General features: G+C 35.8%; 1 protein-coding gene across 1 annotated transcript in view; it reads right to left on the bottom strand.

Annotated features, from left to right (window-relative positions):
* PCLO (piccolo presynaptic cytomatrix protein) overlaps positions 1 to 23853 on the bottom strand; it is a 316269-nt gene that overhangs the window by 7152 nt on the left and 285264 nt on the right. The window lies entirely within an intron of this gene.

Below are 23853 nucleotides of genomic sequence, written 5' to 3' on the forward strand. Positions count from 1 at the left end.
ATGTATAGCTTGGATGAGCAAGTGTAGGTACATGCAGTACTCTTGTATAACTACATTATACGCTTCAGAATGTGTTTGCCTCAGTGGAGCCTTTTCCCCAAGAATAGAAATTTCTCTAGGAGTCATTACAAATCACATAATGGTCACTGCAATTCACCTTTTCAGAAACATTTGCTACAAGATTCTGAAGTTTTGTTTAAAAGAAAATTAAGAAAAGAAAAAAGAGAACGTTCAGTAGAGTGTTAAAAGTAAGATATTCAAAGGCAATGAAGTAAGGCTGGTGAAGTCAGCATTTCRTGTCACCTTCCTACATACATGGAGCAATATCATTCACGCAATTTAAAGTGCTTACAGTGACCTTTAAAAGTAAAGGTAATTTCCCTACTTTTGTGGGTAGAAACACAGGCCCATTATTTCTAAATTTTATGGATTTCTCTCTAAACCAGCACAGAGACGGAGAGAAGGCACAGAAGGAAATACAGACAAAGTTATTCTGCCTTTCCTCTGCCTGTCCACCCACAAGGCTTTACAGAAGCCAGGCAGGGCTACATCTTCTAAATGCATGTGGTGGTGGGAGCAGAGCTGCATCCTCAGCTCAGTTCTCTCAGTACTAACATCATGTCACAGTGGGGGTTGTGCTTCTGTATCTATTGTCCTGCTACTGAAAATATTATTTCACCTTCCTCTCCTCTTTAGACATTAGTTCAAAAGAAGCCATACCACAMAGCCCCTGGGATTCTTTATTATCTAGTTTCTGGTGCATCAGGMTGGAGCCTTTAACTCATTACTGGAAATTCTAGAAGTCTGTGCCAAGATGAAGCAATTCTTCAGAAAGTAAACAATTATAATGCATCTGGAGAAGGTTCTTAATTAAAGAATATTGGGTTGCCAAGTGGCATGAAGAGATTATTTCTTGTACCACAAATTATAACCAAATTTGAATAACCCTCTCTAAAAATGACAGCTTCTGTTTCACAGATACCAATTCTACTTTTTTCTTGTTTTTCTACTTAAAGTAGTGATTTTGGGAACCACTGAAAAAAAAATGTAATAACAAATAACCACAGCTATAACCTGGGCCCCCAATCGTTCTCACAAACTGGAGCTGTGATTTAACTTTGTTAAAGTCCATAATAAATTTGTAATTCAGCTTCAGCTGGGTCAGCATTTCACCTATTGTTTGTAAGGTGGAAGAGGATCTGTTACGAGGTAACAGATTCTTCTACAATATTTAATCATCACAAACCAATTACTGTAGGTCTGATTATGAAATAATAGCAGCTTTCTCTCAGCTATAGAGTTTTGCAAAGTCAATGAATCCTTTATCTTGTGATGGCAGCAGAAAAGATCGTTGGTAACTGGGATCAAAGAAGGAATGACCAGCAATGTCTTTGTTGTTATTCACTAGTCTGTTATAATGCCCTTTTTCTGGAATGCGTTGAGTTCCTATTGGGCCTATCTCGGTTAAACTGTGGATTTTTAATGACTTGAAGGAGATAAAAGACAACATTAAAATGCCTCTTTTTCTCTGTAGATAAAATTGTCAAACCACAGATAACACACCTGTAAGTTGTTGTTTAAAACTGAATTGGTGATCAACATTGTTTCTTGCACTGACTCCAATCCTTGATCACGAAAAAAGCCCAGCRTGGACAGTTGTAGGACAAATCTAATATTAGTTTCAGGCAATCTTTAGTAAATCACAGGTTTTTTTTCTGGAAAATGTACTTGGTTTATTTTCTTTATTCCCTCTCTGTCCTATTTGCCTTAGTTGTTAGGACCGCCTCTTGATTGCTTTAGTACCTCCATTTTCTCTTAGTTGTGCRTTAAACTTAAGGTGGTTGGGATGCCCTTTTGATGGTGTGAACCAGAAAACAAGGATAAATGCTTCCAGTAGATTATGACTGAATATTCCAATGCCATTTCTCATCATCTGGAAATTTTCCATGGACTGTTCTATACCCCCGGATACTCTTTAGGACAAACAATCCTGCTTCACTGTTTAAGCCTCATGGGGAAAACAATGATCTACAGCTGCAAACACTTGAAGCACGATAACTTTCTTTTGAGCATGTGTGAACAAGCCTTAACACCAGCCTTATGAAACATTGCCCTAAAATAAATCACCACTACAGAACCACCAGAATTGTGTAGACACAGAAGAGATTCCTGTTCCTTCTGTTGCTCAACTTTCCCCCCTTTCTCATATATGTTCATGATACTGTACATATCACCTTTGATGGGTGTGCAAGAATAGAGCCTTGTTTTGTGGAGTTGATTCTTTAAATGAAAATTAGAGATAGAGTGATGAAGAGAATGTTTAATAGTGAACCATCTAAGAGCTGGTGAGAGTTCACAGTGAGCTGAGCTTGACATGAATGTCCCTTGCTGTGACAGAAATCAATTTCCTCAGGGTGTCATGGAATTGGATAACCCCAAGGGTTGTATTGGTAGGAAAAAGTAAAAATACAGCACCCATTCACAACTTTCTCCATTCTCATATAAGTTTAGAAAATATCAGTCATAAATTGCAACTTGTTGCGGGTATCTTGGTACATTGGATGATGATAAATACTTGGGAAAAAAACCTGGAAAAAGCAATATTACACGGTTTTTTTTGGAAAGTACTAATATGGTTTTCCAAGGAAGTGAAAAATAATTTTTAACTTGAGTAGTAACATTTTCCTCAATAAAATTATTTTCAGATGAAAGAGGTGCAAAACAGGATTACCACAGTGGCAAGGAACCATATAGTAAAGCACTAAAAAAATACTGTCTAATTTAGCTTAGGAAACAAGGAGTGGAAAAAAGACGTGCTACAACCATATGCTAGAGTAAAAATTGAAAAGGATAAGATATTTAAGCTGAAGTAGTGTGATATTTTACCTGTTTTATATATAAAAACTTCATGCAACACAGGAGGCCCACAGTCACTCACWGCATCATTTCACTTTTGCAACATGTCTGCTGTAGGCAACCAATTCTTAAATATATCTATATCTACATCTATATAATCTATATCTATATCTATAATATATACATATGATTAAATACATAATTTTTTTTTTTAAATGACTGCACACCTCTTTTTAGGAGACCATATTTATCAATAATTCCTTAACAATTAAAAGTTATTAAGTAATTTGCTGCAAGGTATTTATTTGAGAAATCAAGGAGTTTAAATTTGCTATGGTGATGGCAACACCAAAGCTGTTGTTCTTGTGGAGCTGCCACATACTGCATTGTGAAAGGTTAATTAGTTTTGCTATTAGTTTTAATTGACTGTTGCTGTAAATCACAGGATGTGTCATCTGCACTGGTGTTGTCAGTTCCGGAGATTGATAAGTATGGATTGTGCTCCCATTCATTTTTAATCAAATGCCTGCTGTCAAACAGAATTACCCAAGACAGAAGTAGGTGCTTGCTTCCCATCACTCCATGTTATCAAGGCTAATTCAGTAATATGTTAAATGAGCAAGTAAATCTCACTGGAGAATGGCAAGAATTTTAGTAAGTTCAATTGTCTAAATGTAAAATTCTGAGATAATTTGCACTTGTATCTTAGAGTAAGTTGTATTTCTTTCCAAGGTTGACTATGTCTTTTCACATAGATTATGAGTAGGTTAAACTTAGAAATTTAAATATGAGATGCCTAAATGCTGCTACTTGGTAAACATCATACTTGAGTAATTTCCTGAATAGATGCCAGATGGCCAGAAAACAGAGTCAGGGAAATACATAAACTGACATTTTGTTTCATGATTGTGTATAAATCGGTATGGGCTCCTTCTGTTCCAGAAAAGTGACTGGGGGGGGTGATACAGTAGTGGAAATAAACATAAAACACAAGGAAAAAATATTAACAAGTATTTCCCAGCATTTTTGTTTCCAAAGGAAGTTTGCAGATGAAAATATCGTTCACAAAATAGGCAGGAAATACTCTTCAGGGGCTTCAGGAATCAGATACTTTATGGTGAAAATTTTAAATCAGAGGAAGGTCCTTATAAAGAGCTTCTGAAAAGATGCAAAATTTCTTTARGTCTTTATCTGTTCTGACGCACTGAGATTACATTAATGTACTTCTGAGAGCTTTGTACAATGTTTATTGATAGAATAAARGATATTTTAAAATGTGCTTTAGTACTGTTTATCTCATAGGTATCTAATCACTTGCATAGTTATATCTAATTTGGTGTAGTGAGAACTACCCTCAATCAACTCTAAAACTGCTATGTAGCTGTATTTCTTAAATAAGCAAAATCTTGCATTCAGCTATATTATGGTATGTTTGTAATATTCAGAGAGTTAGTACATACAATAGCATGTCATAAAATCTAACRAATCTGAGAATCCAATCCAAGTTTTGATAACTTGATTCAAAAAAAGGAAAAGAAATTACAGCTTTAAAATATGGGGCATGATGAAAGAGAACACAAAAACATGGGTTGTGTCGCAACATCCATATTCCTTAGTAGCTTTCTGTGATCTTAGAGATGGATTTAATAATACCTACTTCTCTTAGAGTTGTTTGGATTTAGTAACTGGGATTGGGTTTCCTGTGAAGAGAGAGACTTTGATAGTATAAACATAGAGAGGATTTTGGTGTGTGATCCCAGGAGAAAACACAGAATCTTAGGAAAGGTGATGAGAACTGTCTTGCCACTGTCAAGAATATCTCCRCAGTAACCCATGAAGCTCGTGCAGRCATAATTTTCTGACTAACACAGTGCTGTTATAGCAAAAAATATGGTTTTGCTGGATTCCTTTAATGCTATTTTAAGAACCAGAAATTCATCCTCCAGGAAAACAAGATAACATGATCTTATTGGAATAAATAATTCAGGATTACTCCAAATAGCAGTGCATATATATAGCATATATATTTCAGTACTGGAGCTAAACAACTCCAACTGAAGGTAAAGCAAAAGCATCCAGTCTAATTTTAAAAGTATATATATCAAGAACTTAAAATACCAGCCAAAACCTTCCAATCTTTTTTTTTTAAGCAAACCTTTCTCTCCTTTTGTTTTGTTGGGTTTTTTTGGTTGTTTTTTTTTTTTTTTTTTTTTTTTTTTTTTTTTTTTTTTTTTTTTTTTTTTAACCATCACACAAGTTACTTGCAGCACCAGCTGTTTATTCATAATGTCTTTCATCCTCTTTTTGGGGCAAGAGTTACTGGCAAAGCTGCTGTAAAACAATGATGAATAACTGTTATAAACAATGCTTCCCAACATTTACTGACTCCAACCTTTTCTGTCCATTCAATTTTTCTTTTTTTTTAATTACAACCTTCATTTTGTCTTTTACCTTTTGCACACATATTTTTCTCCATTAAAATTGCCACAGTTTTCTCTTGTAGACTGGTTTTATATTCATTTTTTCCACAGTAAGAAATCAGATATCTAATACAGTTTTAACTACTAGTTCCTTCTGTCTCACAGTGATATTGGGTTTATTACCATGGGTCTCTCTAAATAAATATGAGGTTGCATGCAGACATGTTCTGAAATTTGTTGCTCCTCTTGTAACTGGATACTCACTTTACTCCACACACTGCGATTGACTGCTCAAGGGACAAACTGAAACTCAGAGAAAGGTTGTATACTAGTGCAGAAATTTAGCCTGTATGCCCCAAACCCTTATTTTGAGATGAAACACAACTGTTGTACAAAGTATATTTTGAAAACAGAGAAAGTCTTTTTTGCCTGTTGAAATTTCAAGGAGTGGAATATTTCCCCCCCCAAAAAATATAAACTCTGTTCCACTTATTGGCCATTCTGAGTGTGCTTCCCTTTCAGAGATTTTATWCATATTTTTGACAGAAAAACACAAAAAAAACCCCTCAGAAATGAACCAAACCAAAACTCAATTCTGACTATATATTGATACCATATGTAAAAAATCTTGATCTGAGGTAATATGGTGTGTGAGAAAATAACACTGATACTTCACAATATGCTCAAATATGAAAAATAAAGACATGTACTTGTACCAATCCAGTTTGAACCAGCTTTATTTCTGCTGTGTGACTTTCTAAAATGTTGTGGGAAAATGTTCATGAGGCAGTGGAAAGTGTATAATAAAGGAATAATGTTAGAGGAGGAAAAGTTCCACAAGTATCAGAAGCTGCCCAAGCCAGTGATTTCAAGGACAGTATAGGGGATCAGAAGTATCTCCAGAAAGACTTTTTTTTTCCCAATATTCCAATATTGTAGCGAGACTTGTCCCTGTACCATAGAGATATTTGGAAYAAATGAAGGGAAAATCATGAGACCTGCAAATATCAAATTTAGGTGATCAGAGATTACTACACAGATTGCTTTTACAATGTACACAGAATACATTTGTGCCTTTGACAGAAGGTAGAKATAGAAAGAAAATGAGGTGAGGGAGGTCAGAATATTTACCCAACAACTCATAGTACATTCTACTAGATTATCTTTTATTTATACCTTCTACTTCTGTGTAAGGGAATTCTTATGTTCCAAACTGATTATTCCATAAACATACTGTCTGCAATTCCTTCAAATACCAGATTTCCCTAAACTTCAGCTCTGATGTAGAATTAAAAACTAGTGACAGGGTTAATCTTAAAGAAGTGTTTATGTCTAATGCAAACTCCCTAAATTCTGTAGACAATAGGAATAACACTTTAACCTTTTATTTTTTTGGATGGATAAATGCATTTGGAGGTACCTACACTTTAACCTTTTATTTTTTGGATAGATAAGTGCCTGTCTCTTTTTCAGTGATAATTGAGAGGCAAGTTAAAGGCTTTCATTTAGAAAACAGATTTTTAAACAGTGAAACTAGCTTAGAAGTATCAAAATTAAAATTTACAGCTCCATATTTTTTTCCATAACGTTAGTGAGAGAAAATTATGGTAGAAATTATTCTTGTGATTTTAATTGAACTTCAAAGATAGGTGCGGAGTCGATCTGAAAGGGGAACTATACAGTCTCAGAAGGCAAAGCTCTCTTCAATCACCTTTGTTCCTTTTCATCCTCACCATTAATCACTGCCCAAATCCAAATGTATATTCATAGTCTTCACAATTTTAGCATCTTACATAATGAGACATATCAGACGCTGCAGATTCAGCTGCATAAAAGATGGCTTGCCACAGCACATCTGAAATTTTGATGATGAAAGGCACACTTTGCCCTGGCTTTTTGTATAAACAGAAGTTCATACAGGGAGAAGAAGAAAACTAATGTTATACATACAGAGCAACCTGAACCTTGATTATTTAAGCTTATTCTACTGCAGCTTTACCAAGGTGAAAATGTGTTGTTCAAGGAATAAAAAATTTGCTAACTGCCTGTAAAAGTCTGAATTTGACATAATCAGAGTTCAGCTCAATGCTACAATAATCTTTGTTAATGGAGCATAAGTATTTTGTTAAAGTAGGACAACTGAGTCAGCACTCTTTTTCCACACCAATATGAGAACAGAATATAGGTCTCACCTATACAATTAGTTATACAAAAAGAGGGAGGAGGATTTTGCTAGGTCTACTTAGGTTCTCATTTAAAAGAAGACAGATTTTAAGCTACTTTCCCTCTCTTGTGGTAGACATTTTTTAATCTTTTTTTTAGTTTTGATATGCAAGTTTTTAAGAGTTTGACAATATAGTCTGAAATTAAAAAATCCCTTCTGAGCCAGCCTTCACTTTCTATGTCAAAATAATGAAAACTTTTACACCTTCTTACTCTGAATATACTTATAATGATGTGACTATCACAACAGATTTATTTGTTCTTTGTGTCTACTTGATTTTGAAAAATTAGACATTCTGGATTTAAACACTTGAAATCCTAGAAAATGGATTAAAGTCTATTTGGCTTATGTTACAATATAATGAAAGTATAATGGAAATAATATCAACACTTTAAGGGCAGAAAAATTACACTCATGGATGGTAGCAAGAGATAATAGGAAATGTCCTCATAACAAAGAGGATCAAGTAATTATAAATAGAATTCAGAAGTCTTACGTAGCACAATATCACAAGGGTAAAAACTAGATTGCCAAGTAGATTTTGCATTTATTGTATTTACTTTTTAGAATCTAAAGAGASAAAAATAATTTAAAGGGAATATTTTGTACTTGGAATGTAAACAAACATTCACMAACCTAAATTAAAATACACAGAGGGCTTAAAAAATGTTGTAAGAACAATATATTCCCTAAAAACAACAGMTAAAAATGAAAGCAATGAAACAAAGTACTTGTAGGTTACACTTCCAAAAAGTAGCTTTCTGTTAGGCAACCTGCTGACCACTCAGAAGTGAGCAGAGTGATATGATAACAAAATTTATTAATATAATATCTGCCGAACTTGTGGGTCAAGTAGAAACAAAACCAGTTAAATTGCATTTAAAAGTAAACCCAAGAACATGTTTCATAACAGGAACACCTAGGAACTTCCCCATTTTCTTTGGCAGAGGGCTGTTTAARTACTGATTTTCATTCCTTGTAGTGTTTTGGACATATGGTCTAGTGAAAGCAAAAGAAAAAAAATAAACTTCAAAGGTAGATGGATAAAACTAGATGTAGGTCTTTAGAGAATTTATATCATTAGAAAGATAAATAGAAAAGCAGTTCAAGGCTAAGATTCTAACTTCAGGAGTAGATGTTACTACACCTCTAATACAGGCTTAGYTTTACTAGACAGGCTAAAGTTTTTAAAAGTGATATTCAAACAGAAAAAAATACCACAATTTTCTGACTTAACAGTGGAAATGATAGCATATTTTGGTATTTTCCCTTTGTCAAAAAGCTGTCCTGTAACAAGGATGTTCACACAGTGAATAGGACTTGGTGTAAGAAGCACATATGATGTGGCTTCRTTTGGAGAGTGACTCATCGAACATTTACTGCACAGACAATAAGCACTGAGCCTGCACTGTTAGTGCAGTGGAACAAGCTGTTTCATTTCACAGCTTGGCCAAGTCATTTATAGCCCACAAAAAAATTACTTAACACATGGTGGCATATGCAACTCTATAAGGCTTTCTTTGAGAAGGAGGTGGAAGATGGCATTTGTATACACAAATACATCCATACACATAGCCCAGCTAACACAATATGTTAGCACTCTTTTGTGCTATAAACCCAGTAGGCACGCTGTCATGATAGCTGGAGATGAAAATTTTTGGTAAGATCRCGCCTATTCACTCCTCACATCATGATTTCCAGATTCCCCCTCAGATTTACACTGCAGCTCTGAGGCACTTTCAGTGAAATATGCTTAAAGTCTTGCTCATCCCTCCCTGGAGCTACACACTGGAGAGCACAGCCGTGTGTGCTGCACAGCTTGGGTACCAGAGCTAAAGCTTCTGCACTGACTGTTCATGTGGAAGACAGGTATGCTCTTATATTCATGGATTTTCTTTTGTGTTYTTAAGTTACCTGGTGCAGTGGTAACAGCCCACTGTTGGGATGCTATTTGTCTCTCATTAAATAAGAATGATTACTGAAATTATTGTTGCTAATAGGACTACTAAGTATAAGAGAATGAGGCATTGCCTATTTGTGTGACAGTAAAAGCTGCAATAATTCTAATAAAGCTCATTGTGAGTAATGTAMAAAACAAAATCAAATCTGTCTTCCAGGACCATCAGAGTATTTGGGGGCTGGCTGTAGAGAACCCAGGAAATTTTAGCAAAAAAATGAATTCTTGTAATCACACTGGAATTCAACTACCAGCATAATCTTTCCAACAGAGCAATGGAGGATGATATTTTCCATTAATCAGGATAAATATGGAATCAGCTCAGTCAAAACTAAAAGAACTTCTTAATCCAAATTTTGTTCAGGAGGGATGAACAGAAATGYTCTGCAGAGTATTCCACAGTATTATGCACAATTCAGAATTTTACAGTCCATGGAGGACTGGTGCCTGAAAGTATCTTAAAATAATGTGGACATGGTTCCTAAAGTTACCAGTCTGGAGAAATATCAATTTACCTTTCAGCTCCTGCCCAGAGTCATCTGTTAAATGCCTTAAATGCCTTTCTTTTTTTTTTTTTTTTTTTTTTTTTTTTTTTTTTTTTTTTTTTTTTTAATCTTCCACCAGAAATCTTTATAGACTAATGTACCTGCTTTTCATTGGAAAGAATACTTTGCATTTTCCCTCTCATTCAGCTCTCAGCTGTGCCATTATTCTTTATTTCATGCAATGTTGATTCCCTCAAGCTGCTCTAACAGACATATCCTAAAGTTGGTATTTCATTGCACTGTTGAACTGATGTGCATGGCTAAACTCCACAGAGATGTGTTTGAATAAAAAATGTTATATAAGRGCTTAGAGCAGAAAAAAAATTACAGGGACAGTAGAGCACTTATGTAAATCCACTCAGAGTTGTGATGAAGACTGAAATGATGGAAAGAAAAAAAAGAAAGGGAAAATGTGTTCCTATTTACAGTGTTCATGAACTGGTAAGAAACCAGTTAAGTAAATGGAATTATATGTAAAGCAAAAAAACAACGACAAAGATCAAATTTATAAGTCCATGTTCCAAGTAGACAAAATGATGCTGCAGAAGAGGTCACAATCTCTTGTAGGGGTGAAAATGCCAACAATGTTTCTGAGATTGTGAACATTCATGGGGAATGGGAGAGAAGGTAGAAGTCCTGTCACAAAAAAAAAAAAAAAGGAGCTGGAAATTATGGATTTTAGTAAAACAGAAAAAACTAATATTGAGTAACAGGAGAATATGACAGAAGGTAGCAGACATGCAAGGGGAAAATGATTTGTAGTTCAAGACTGAAATTTTTCAGTATGAGCACCTAAAATATTTATTCAGGACTTTTAAGGGAAAAAGAAAAGTCAGAATACTGATTCTTCTCAGATGCTGGAACCTCTCTCTGGTGCCACAGAGAAAAGAGATGCTCTATTCCCTGTTTTGGAATCTGAGAGTATCCCAAGTAAGGGGTTTTGAGGCCATAATTCCTTGGCCTTCACCTAGATTTAACATAAATTCTTCACTCAACTGGAAAACTTTTTTTAATGAAACTTTTCTCACAATGATGTGCACCAGAAAAGGTGAATAATAAAACACACATATGTCGGTGTTTTAATCTGTCTGGCTAAGAARTTCCCCCTACATTATCTGAAGTCACTGAAACATATACCATCTATCTGTAGATAGAAAGAAACCCAACTATTTTGTACCTACTTTAAAATCCATTTCTGCTTCTGGGCAGTATGCATGCAATAGAACTTGTATAATTAGCTGAATCCTTTCARTAATGAATACAAAGGGGTATTTCATAGTGAGCTTATGCTCTGACATCTCCTGCAGATTTACTTTCTGGCAACTGAAAAAGTTGAGTCTCTTGTTTTGAGAGTTAATGCTTCATAGACATTACTCACTGAAGCCAACACTCATGATTTTTTCAAGAATTTCTGAGATTTAGTACAGCTCTTTTGAAGATGACTGTTGAAGTCTGGCTCATAATTTACATTTAAAAATTAAAGCTGTGCATATGGGAATTRAAAGTAGGGTTTTGCAAGACCTCACAAACTGAAAGTGCAACATAGATTCTTTGCATAATGTGATTTAAAAYTTTTCTGGTGGGTTTTGAAATGTAAAATACCTGGGACATGGAAAAAACCAAGCTCTTACTGTTGTATGCTCATTATAAATTTGAAATAAAGTATAGCATTGCATTTGTGATCACCATCCATGAATATGATTCCAACATCTGAAGGAATTGCACAGKCTTTTTTTACAATTTCAATCAATTTAGAACAGAAAGTARGAAGGTGGGKTTTTTTTWAAATTAAAAGTGAAGAGASTTTTTAAGAAACCAGAACATATATTCTCCTGGATTTGGAACTYATTCAGAAATATTTTCATGCTGTAAGACAGAAGATTGAATAAAACTCTCATATACAGATTTATTAAACCTTCAATTCAGGTTTACATGAACTGAAGAAAGATGCCTTCCCCKGAACAGTCACCACAAAAGGAGTCTTGATGATTTAAAAAGCATTTAAAAATTCTCCAGTAATGATGCAACTATTGAATATCTGCTAGAAATTGGCTCAACACCAAGAAAATGCACTGTTCCTTAGGATAATGTCCATGAAGAACGACTTGCCAAGCCGGTGCCAGGCCGTGGTTAGGTACCAAGCCTGGTGAGATACTCAGCACCACCAGAGAGAACCTTGTGAAGAACAATAAAGTGCCACATCAAACTCCTCTTTCCTCATCTCATAGAAGAGCTAGTGTCAAGTTACAACTAAAATGTTATTCATGGGCGAACCTTATGCCCAACGTACGTGTTTCTGCACCTGTCAGGAGAAACAGTCTGTATATTTTCTCACAGAATGTAAGTCTCTTAATTCTAGGTCAGAAAAAAAAATAACAACTGTAGAAAATCTCAGCAATAATTTCAACTGATTAAAGGATATGCAAAMTATTAAATGATTGAGGACTCAGGGAAAAAAAAGGATTTGAGGATTAGTCAGTAGTTCTCATTTGCATTTGACATTTTTTATTGACTTGAGCAGCATTTTACTGAGCTCCCAATGAAAGTAATAAATCACTGAGTTCATAAGCATAAAAATAAAGGCAGAAATATTTAAATATGGAAGTGTTGAGGTAGAGATATAGATTAGCTCTGGAACATTAACCAAGTCACTAAAGATCAATTCAGATTATGATCCACTGCTGGAAGGAAATGTTTACCTAAAATCTATGAGCCAACTTTCTCAAATTCAAATTACAATATCTGAAATCATCATATAAAATTGACCTGTGTTTTCTTCCCTGAGAGCAGGATMAAGTTGTCTACCTGATTTGGAAAATATGACATATTCATACCCATGTGAATTTTAATGGACTTAGTGACTGGTGATAGTGATAATGATTTCTGTCTAGCGATTATCATTGTGAAATACAGGGTTTCATGGCCAAAGAGGCTGAAGACCATGTTTTAATTTTGAAGTTATTTCAGCACAATTTTACACCCTCCTGACCACATGAACTGTAAGAGTCCCTTTCATGAGGTTTCAAAGGCAAAACTTTGGGGATCCACTGCTTAACTGCAAGTCTCTGAGTGCTGCTATATTCATATTCCACTCAGAGTGGAAGTCACAAAGTCTCTCTATTTGCAGCTCTTCCAGTCAAATTTATTCATTTTACTGTCTTCACATCTGAAATTTGAGTGTATCTGTGCATCATAACTCATCATAACACCGATTTAACTTCTCTGAATATTTTCATTCCTCCTCCCCAAAACAGTTTAGCTGCAGGAAAGAATGCAGACTTTTAAATCCATGACTGACCAAGGAAGCTCTCTACATTAAATAGAATTTAGCMTGAGGTGTATCCATCATGCTGTCARTTAATAGTAAAAATTTCCAKGGAAACAATCAAAATTTCTTTCTCAGACCTTCTGTGATAAATACTTTCAGCAGCTTGCACTGTTTTTTATTGTAGAATGTTGGTTTCTTTCCCTTAATGATAATAATGCTGATAATAACAATAATAATAATGCTAGTGATAATTAGCAAACCCCTAAAATTTAGCAAACTCCTAAAAYTTAGAAAGGATRGTACCWTTATTTTCAGTTAAGAAGGAACTRAGGCTTAACTAGCATAAAAAGCTAWCATTACCCAAGACAGCAACAAAAMTCATMATKTATCCTTTTTTCTTTTTAAATTCTGAGTTGTCCAGGATAGAATACAGTACTATTGTTGCATCTATTTCTTTGAGTGGTCTGTTATTTGCACAAAAAAAATATAAGTAAATATAAGCAATTCTAATCAGAAGGGTCAGGCAACTACAGTTAAAGACAGTAATTGAAACTAAATGTATATTGGCAATCTTCATTACTTTTCTAAACTATCTCAGAGAAGCGTAAGACAACAAAACAAGGAGTTTTCAAGCTTCATGCTGAATTTCCTTCCTTTTTCCRTGTGACATATAAGCTGCAGCAAAGAAGCATTTTTTTTTTCATCAAGAATGCTTCAAGAAACATAAGGCAAGTCTGCTTCCCCTCTGAGCAGTGTACTTTCTGATTTTGAAAGCTGTTTGTTATGCTTTGAAAACAGGCACTGGTAAAGGCAGAATTAACTCCTCTTCTGGCAAAAGACAAAACTGGTGCAACTAGCATTGTCAAAAAAAAAAAAAAAAAAAAAAAAAAAAAAAAAAAAAAAACAAAAACAAACAAACAAACAAAAAAACCAAAAAAAACCCAAAAACCCCACAAACCTTAGTTTGGGGTTTTTTTTCCTGTTATTTAACAGTGTTTGTTTCTTTGCTTGTTTTTTTTAAATAACCTCCTATTTCCAAAGTCTGTGATCAGATATTCCAGGTCTTGTAGTCATTAGAGAAAAAAAAAAAAAAATATATATATATATATTGATTGTAGATACTTGCAGCAGGGAACTTCAAGCAACAGAACCTAATTACCTGGGAGGAATTCAACCAGCTCAGTGGTTATGAAAAATATTGTAGAGTGCTTAATAAACAGTGTAAGCAGATTGTTGTTTTAAACTCTTCCTGATTAAATGTTCCCTAAAGAAATTTATACCATCATCTACACCAGTCTAGCTGAAAATGTTGTTACCTGTAACTAATCACTGATTYTTAAAAAGTCACAAACAGGTACTGGAGCTGAAAGAGCTCTCTGCACACTTCTGTTTAGTGCTTCCCACGCAGTGTCCCTGACTTTATCTCTGTATCCATGGATGTTTGTRCAGCTGCCTGCTGAGCTCCTTGGCAGAAAGGATCCCACTCACTGCACTCTCACCCTGTCCCTGCCCCASCCCAGTGGGATTTTGGGTTGGTCACCTAACTTATGTCACCATGAAAGGTGAGATGAGGTTGAGGGAAAGGAAAAATGGCATTTTACAGCAATARTGCTGGATTAAGATGTGCTTTATGAAGCAATTGTTAACTGAGAGGATGATTCACAGAGTGAAGGACTGCTGGAGYTCTCCAGTCCAACCTCACACTCACAGGGTTAACATTAGATGAGGCTGAACAGAGCTTGTTTGTCGAGTTTTGAAAAACTAAGGTTTCTGTGTGTGCTATTTGTTGGGTTGGCTGTTTTGCTTTTTTTTTTTTGTTTTTTATTTTGCCTTTTATTCTGTTGGAATTTCCTTTACTTCAGCTTGTGAATGTTATCTATTTCCTATTTTTACCTGTTGAGCTCTGAGAAGAGTCTGGCTTCATCTTCTTCATACTAACAACCATCCAGTGGAAGGGAATAATCCCTTCYTATCACCTGCTCCCTTCACAGTTAATTTTGCAGTCCAGTATGCAAGTAATAATGATCACAAAGACATTTTCCAAATTAATATTTTTTAAGGAAAAATTGTTGCTTTCATTGTAAAAGTGACTTTCTCAGAAAAAAAAAATCTGATTTGAAGAATGTTTTAACCAAGTCCTTTTGAGCAGAGCAGAGTGGACACTGCACATTTTACCATGAGAGCATGAAAAAAATCTATTGCTTTGTGGGAAAAAGGCATTGTCTCCAATGCCAGGACTTTCAGTATTTTTTAAATTGCTTTGGGCATCAATTGCATATTTTTAGTTTTGCTCATTTTTAAAAGAACTCTAAAGAATATTGAATCTGTTTTGTGGTCCCTGCATTACTCCCCAACTGTTTGAAAACAAAAATCTCTTTTCATAGCAAATCCATTTTGCTGTCAMTGATAAAGAAAAGCTGCCTCAGGAAAAGAGCTTTAAATATGACTATGGTGCTATCAACAAGTTAGCACTTCTGCATGAAAACAAGTCCAGTTCAGTCCAGARATTTGCTGCAGGACAGATAAATCAGTAGTGCTGTACCATGACCTGCAAGCCCAGTTCTTCATTGCTTAGTTTTGCTGGAGGGAGCTGGAGAGCTCAGATGCATCAGATACATCTTTCTGTCTGATCCTGTATTGCTCTATATAAATGGAGGGTTGGATGTGAATCCCAAAGGTTTCTAACACCGGGAATGAGTGCTCATGAAGTGAGCTGGACTCAGCTGAAATGTGGAAGTTTTTTGAAGACACCTTGGCAGGTCTAAGAAGTGAGCGGGTTTGTTTCTGTCTCTTTGGCCCAAGTGTTAGGCTGAAATCAAAGAAGGAATTTAACAGCCTGGGAGCACCTCAGAGTGCAGGGATACTCCAATCCCTTGTTAATTTTTACTGGGAAAATTGAAAGAATTAACTTTATGCTTTTCCTCACTCTTGTTTTGATGGATATAAGCCAAATATCCTTGCTGGCTCCTCAAACCTTCAAGGTCTGTGCTTCCAAACAGGCCAATGGTGTAGAATATTGGAAATATTTTATGCCCTCTGACAAGTTCCAGCATCACTTTTGTCCCTTCTTCTCCACAGTCTCATCTTTATTCCTCTAAGAGCTCCCAGAATTCTTTATCTTCCACCTTCCCAGCTAATGAAGGATCCTTGTMTTCCTTCCATTAACCAACAGTGAATTAARGGTCKAAATACTGATCRGCTTTGAGCTCTGAAGAAATCACTKAAGTATTAGAGAGTGAACTTTCCTGAACTGTTGATGTTATTTCATGCCTGTCCTGAGGCMTAACTCTAAACTTATATGACACTGCAGTTCAAATAAGAGTTAGACTGAACTGTCAGGGATGACAAATATTAGGGACACTGTCTAAAAAAAGGAGGAAGTTACTGATTCTGTATCTTGTGTTTTAACATGATCCACTTGTGTTTTCTGCTGTGATTTTCCCCTGGAGATTATGACAGGTTTTAACTCTGTCTGCTATGACTCTTTCCTTGGTGAGCTGCAGTGAAGCAAACAGGGATGGACCCACTATTTCCACAGAGGCTCAGGATTCAGAGAGGAGCACATCTCGTCTCTTTAGGCACCCAGAGCTTCTTGCCAGGCTTGTCACAGGGCAAGAAGGGAAACTGCTGTCTGATAACATCTTTTGAAGGTGAAAMTCTTTCAGCGAATGCAAGACATCAACTCTTCTGAGAGACAAAACCAATTAAGGCACAATCAGTAACTGTAGATCTACAGAACTCCAAACACAATGAATCAGGAGTGTTTTTGCTTATCTTCTTTCTAATGAGTTGTGTCAATGAACCTGTGAAGGAATTCCACAGCCTCTCTATCATACTATCATGTCTGCACTGTTGCTTTTGTTGGTTTTTTTTGGGTTTTTTTTGTTTTTTTTTTTTATTTTTTTTTTTTTGGTTTTGTTTGGTTGGTTTTTTCTGTGGTTTTTTTCTTTTACTTTTTCTAGTGAGATTTGTTATGTGGAGGGAAGAGAGGAGTAGTGTGGGGTTTTCCTCAAGAAAAATCAAAAGAGAAACCTATTGTATTGCTAAATTCATCACTAATCCTGGCAAAATTCCTTTTGCCTTGTAAAAAAACCAACCAACCAACCAAAACAAGTTAACACAAAACCCCAACCAATCAAACAAACAAACAAATAAGAACAAAAAAAAAGCCCCATTAGACTGGTTCGAAACACTGGATTTGGAGAACTGTAAATATTAAATCATATGAATGCAATTAAAATAGTATTAATACTTGAAATCTAAAGATGCACAAAATTATTAGATTTTTGACCTGCTTCAGTGTTCATCTTTAATTAAATACACTTGGTTCTCTATAACAATTATATGCCCATGATTTCAAAATGGTTATGTTGTGTCTGACTAAACTGTTAACCYCAAACTTCTCCCCTATTCAATTTTTCATGTCCTGATTAGAGCCTTTTCTAACAAACAAAACCAAAAAACCAAATTGACACCATGTTCTGTTTCTTGTTCAAGATAATTATGGAACTTAACACTCCAAATGGTAATTGCACTTAGTGTGGAGCACAGCAGCAGTTTCAGAACTGCAGACCAAATCAAATTAGCATTTTTGTCAAATAAAGTTAAATGTGCCTAAAAGTTACTTCTTGGTGCATACAGACTARCATTTTACAGTGACTGTCACCTAACATCTGTTGGAGATAGACCCTGCTGCTGGGATTCATCTGCCTGAGCATCAGTGTCCTTTTCTGAGGGATTGCTCTTCTATAATGTAGTTTGTCTTATTAGCAAATAGATCTCCAAAACAGGTCAGAGGAATTGTACCTTCAGAATGGTTATTTCATTCCACTGATTATAAATATTTTATCTAAGTGGCTGATYCTCCCATAACTCCCATGATAAAATTTCTCATTGCATTATCTTTTTCAGAGGTGCCAGCTGTAAAAAGATATTGAATTAGATTTTTTGATATAGTAGATGCAACTCTAAGTTTTTAATTAGATAATTAACATAGAAACAGAATGAGACTGAAATAAAACTTTTGCTATTCAAAGAAATGTMCAAACTATTTAAGCAGGTCCTGTTTGCAAAAACTAAAAGATCAGCCCATAATTCTCCTTTTCCTCTATTTAAGGTTAAAAAGGAATTTCCAGTCATCAAATTATTGTAARTGTATTTGATAAAGTAGACCATTAAACTAGTAGGACTTGCGAAAGTCAATTGTAAAACTGAATATTAAGAGGATTTGTTGCCTTTTTATGTCAGAGCCACTATTCAAAACAGGTCTTATCTTTTTTTGCTATCCACTGAAGTCACAAACAGTGATGTTCATTCTCCAGATTATAAAAGCTAATGAAACAAAAGCGGTATTTTGAGTAATGGAGAGCCCATAAACACAGATGAAGCATTTCAYYCAGAACCCATAATATAARCCACCACAACAGGCAGARGTGGCASACAGGAAGGCATTMATTACAGGCCTAAACTGAGGASAAGGTTCAGAATTAACATATTGGRMAAAATTCAACAATTCAAAGTCYGATATATTGGACTRTGATGTGGGAACTTGCAACAAATGCAGAAGGCAACAACAGAAAGATGCCAGCTTGAGGCAAATCTGGGTAACACATCCAGACAAAACATTCCCACCCTGGCAAACTGTGAGAAAGGAAAAAAGTTTTTATACACATGCCAGCCCAAGTTGTGAGAACAGCATCTACATTCTGTAGATACCTTGGACTCGGGCTGTATAAAAGTGGTACCTTAAGAAGAAAACTCCAGGGACCCCCACCTCTGAGAAGACCAGAGTAAGAAGGGAAGGAAGGACGCCACAGGGATCCATGTGGTGGTGACTACACCACTGAATCTCTTTCTCTTTCTGCTCTCCCTCCCCTCCCTACCACACATCTGCTCTTAAATAAAATTTGTACTACTACCAGTTTTGGCCTGTGGTCTCATTTGCACCTTAATTTGGGCAKAAGCATCTCTTAATAATCAGATCCTAACACATGTGTATGCATATATGTTCATCTGTCCAAATATAAAGATATATATATAATTGAAGTAGACTTAATCCCAGCACTCTACCTTATCTCAGCACAAAGTATTTGTTTGTTGAGCCAATCAACCCTAAATACTTGGGCTCAAATTCAAGTTTATGAAGTTAGAGTTATGTAAGTTAATTTCAAATTGTTGATATCTCTTTTGATCTTAGCATGTAGTATTATATGAATTTTCTACTTGAAATTGTTCATAGATCCTACTTCCCTTTCACAATTTAGCTGAAATTAAAAAAAAAAAAAAGTCTACTAGCATCAGTACAGAAACCAACTGGAGGTGCAAAAAAATGTACAAATTGGATATTTCTCTGAGGACAAGACAGGTGATCTGAATTCCAACAAGTTTGCTTTACAAAGGATTTTTTAAATTTATTTGAGCAACTTTCTGAAATATAGKTCTGCTTATCTAGAGAAAATAAAGTGAATCAGCCCAGTGATTACCTGGGGAGTTAAACATCCCTTACAGAGTAGGACAAAAATGCTGCTACTCTAAACAATAGAATAAAAGCTGACAAGTCGTAGCTCAGTTTTGCTCAGAGGGCAGATTTCCCATCTTCAGGAATCATTTGCAGAACTTTAGTTGCTCAGTCATCTAAATGCTTGAAATGCAATCTTTCATTTCTTCACTCTCCAGCACCCACAGGACAGTACAACACAGCACTGGAAAGTTTCTCATTTTGTGATCTCTCTTCTCTCATGTCAATATTAAGTTGCTGAAATTTCAGTGACTTTCATGGAGTACATTCCAGCCTAAACTGTTAAACGTTATTCATTTATCCCACTACATCAATTGGCTGCGTATGTCATCTATGTGTGTCGTGACAACGTRTAAATATTCTATAATTCATATAGTAGTGAACCAATGTTTACTGTGCCATGCAATGAAATGTATTAATTGATTTACAAATTTATTGCAGAACTCAAACAGRAGAATACTGAATTCCAATGGCAGAACTCACTGAAGACAGTCGCTCCTGTCAGAAGCATCATTGGAATTACAAAATGTGCCTGGACAGGTGAGGGGAGAGAGGTGGGTGTTATTTACCTGGACTTCAGTAAGGCTTTTGATGCTTTGGGATATCTCCCGTGATATCCTCACAAAGTCAGGAGGTGAAGGCTGGGTGAGTGAGGTGGATGGAGAATTGGCTGAGCAGTAGATGTTGAGGGTTTTATCAGTGGTACAGAGCGCAGTTGAAGACCTGCAATGAACCCTTCAAGGGGTTTTATTCTGGGTCCAATCATGCTCAACATATTCATGAATGACTTGGATGAAGGGATAGATGCTCCCCAGTGAATTCACTGATGAAACAAAGCTGGGAGGAGAAGTTGATACCCCAGAGTGCTGAGTGCTGTGCAGCCCTTCAGAAGGAACTGGACAGGCTGGAGAGCTGGGCAGAGAAGAATCATGAAATTCAAGGAAAGCAAATGCAGGGTCCTGCCCTGAGGAGGAACTACACAGCTGAGACCTGCTGGAAAGTGGCTCTGCAGAGAAGCACCTGGGGGGGCTGGTGAAGAACAGAAAACTCTCCATGAACTTCTCACATGCCCTTGTTCCAAGAAGACCAATGGAAGAGCATTTCCAACTGGTTGAGGAAGATGATCCTGCCCATCAACTCAGCCCTAGTGATGCCACATATGCTGTGCTGTCTCCAGTTCTGGGCTCCTCAGTACAAGAGAGACATGAAGCTCCTGGACAGATCCATCACARRGCTATGAAAATGATTTCYTCTTATGAGGAAAGGCTGAGAGAGTTGRGCCTATCCAGYTTTGAGAAGAGAGGAGACTTCTCCACTGACTGAGAGGAGAACATCACCARTGTCTATCAGCATCTGAAGGGATGGTGACAAGAGAATGGACCAAGCTCTGCTCCACAGAGCCAAGCAATGGGCAGAAACTCATGCACAGCAAATTCCACCTGAATTTGAGGAAGAACTTCTGGTTTTTGCTGACCAAGCACTGRAACAGATTGCCCAGGAARAGTGTGGASTCTGCCTCACTGGGGATWCTTAAAGGCCRTCAGAGCAGATGGAGGGATAGAATTCACAGTGTGCATTATCTAAAGTTTCCAGACAGAGGAATTGTCTTTTGCATTCAGGCCAATGTCAAAATGAGGCAGAAATCTTGAGGTTCCTCTGCTAAGCACCAAAGGTAACTTGGCACCTTAAACCAAATATTTACACAAGGCTTCAAGCACTTAATTGAGATGAGAACRTATTGGAAATCTCATTTTGTCATGGTAAACTTCACCATAAAGGTCAGATTATTCATTCAAATGATTCATTAAGAAAGTAAGGAAGATGTCAGTTTTATGAATCCCTTCCTAATTTTCATTGGGATTGTGTTAATTAAACATTTAAAACTTAATCAAAAATTTTATTTTCTTTAGGAAATCTGTTCTTATAAATTTTTTAGACCTATTTTATGGAAAAAGTCTGCTATTGTGTAATTTGGATTATTAACATTAACATTAATTGGGATTATTGTGTAATTGGGATTATATAAACATAATCATGTAGAAAAATTAACAAAATGCATCCAAAAAGATCTGATTTATTTGTTTACTTTAATCTATGATCATAACAGACATAGTATCCCTAAGAAAAAACTTCCAGCTCAAAATTRTAGCAGAAATTGGAATAATTATTACTTTTGGTCAATGCTTTAAATATATATCCACCTATTCAGTTGATCCCAGAAAGGGGCAGGGAAAAGAGGATGTGTTGTTTGTGTGTTTGTCCTTTCTCTCAGGATTTGTATCACTTCCTATTATATCCATTTTTCAAGCTGTCTTCAATTTAAAATCTTTAGCCAGTGGCAGAAAATTATACTTGAAACAAATTACTCAGCTTTGTTCAACAAGAAAACTGCAATATTTATTTTGGAATTTGATTCAGAACAACAAACYTGAGGGCAGTAGATGCTGCCAGTAAAGAGAGGACTGATTTGTCATATTATAGTTGGATTGTAGCTGTGATTTCAGAGCGTTTTTTCCCTTATAAAGTAAGAAAGCACATATCCAAAATAATGAGACATTTCTGGAGAGTTTATGCTCTCTTTACGTTTCCTCCTTGATAGATCTATACTTGAATTCAAGAAAGTAGATTCAACAAGACAATTTCAAGAGACTGGAAAAAAAAAAAAAAAAAAAGCAGTGCAGAATTACACATTCATTAGTGGGTTTTGTCTGGAGAATGAGAGATATTAGGAACACTGGCTTTGCCTCACTCATTCTGCTTTTCTGGTTTCTGTTGGAGAACAGTATACTYTGGCATTGTCTCCACTACTGAGGATAAACTGTAAAAATCTATTTCTCATGCTGCAAGATTTCTCCAGGTATCTCCAAATGTTATTTTATGAAGGTAACCTGAAACTCTTCAATATTTAATTTTCTTGCTATAATTTTGTAAATCTGGAGTAGCTATTTTAATCAGTGGAACAACACCTAGGTAAGGTGTGATTGCTAGGAGAGGTGAAGAACATCTCCTAGGTTCTGCTTCCCAAATTCTTTTTCCTTTTTGTTGTGAAAGCTTTTTTTGTGCCCAAAATGTTCGCCAACAGGAAACACCCCCCCCCCCCAAAAAAAAAGAAAAAACCACAACAAAAACCAAAAAACCTCTCATGATAATTTTCTCTTATTCTTTTTCTAATATTGCTCAAATTCCTTTCTTTGGAAATGGCAGCTTTCATGTACAAATTTATCATGAGCCTTAAAACCTATTGTTACACTGATACTTTCTGAATCATAACAATCTGTATTACAGTTTTATAGGAATTTAGATAACTTTGCTTTATGGATGTGTTTGAAAAGGATGCACTGAGTAGGAAGGAAGATACTCAGAGTAGATATTGTATAGACTTCATTTTTCAAACACAAAAATACTGAGGAAAATATGTCTCTGTAAAGTCAGAGACTTTCCATCCCACTTTAAAATATAAACAAAACACAAAATAGTCTTAAAACCGACATATAAACAATGAGATAAGGTGTATTTTTTGCTAGTCTCTCAAATGTCCATAGACAAGATGGAGACACTCCCTTTTCTCTCCTTTACTTGCTAAGAAAGAACTCTTCAGATGATCAGAGTAGTTGGAAGGGCACAGCTTAGAGAAAAGGCAAATAATTGCATTCAGATCAGTGAGAATCCAATTCTTTCAAGAATATAACACAGTGTTGAATGAATATGAATGTGTTTCTAAAAAGCTAAATCATCAGCCAGGCAATCCGAAGATGGGTGAATAATTCTGTAGATGTTGGATGACCAGTGTGAGGAATAAGCAAGAATCCATAGCACACTCAGCAGGCATTGATGCAATTTACCTATGGGACTAGTAAATCGCCCAAACTAATTATTGTAGGCACTATGTTATCAGGCTTCTAAAAAGAATGTGGACTTCTAGGTACTACARCAGTATGAAACATGAAAATGTTTCRGAWGTTTGACCCAGCTGATCTCCAGAAGATTTGTGCATTTTCCAAAATTCAGTCATGAAATATAAATTCAGTGTAAATTCAGTTGTGCTAAGTTGTCATCACATCACAAT

The sequence above is a fragment of the Malurus melanocephalus genome, unplaced genomic scaffold, assembly GCF_030028575.1.
Source record: "Malurus melanocephalus ecotype Western Australia unplaced genomic scaffold, MMel_1.1 scaffold_478, whole genome shotgun sequence".
In the NCBI taxonomy this organism is placed as follows: domain Eukaryota; kingdom Metazoa; phylum Chordata; class Aves; order Passeriformes; family Maluridae; genus Malurus; species Malurus melanocephalus.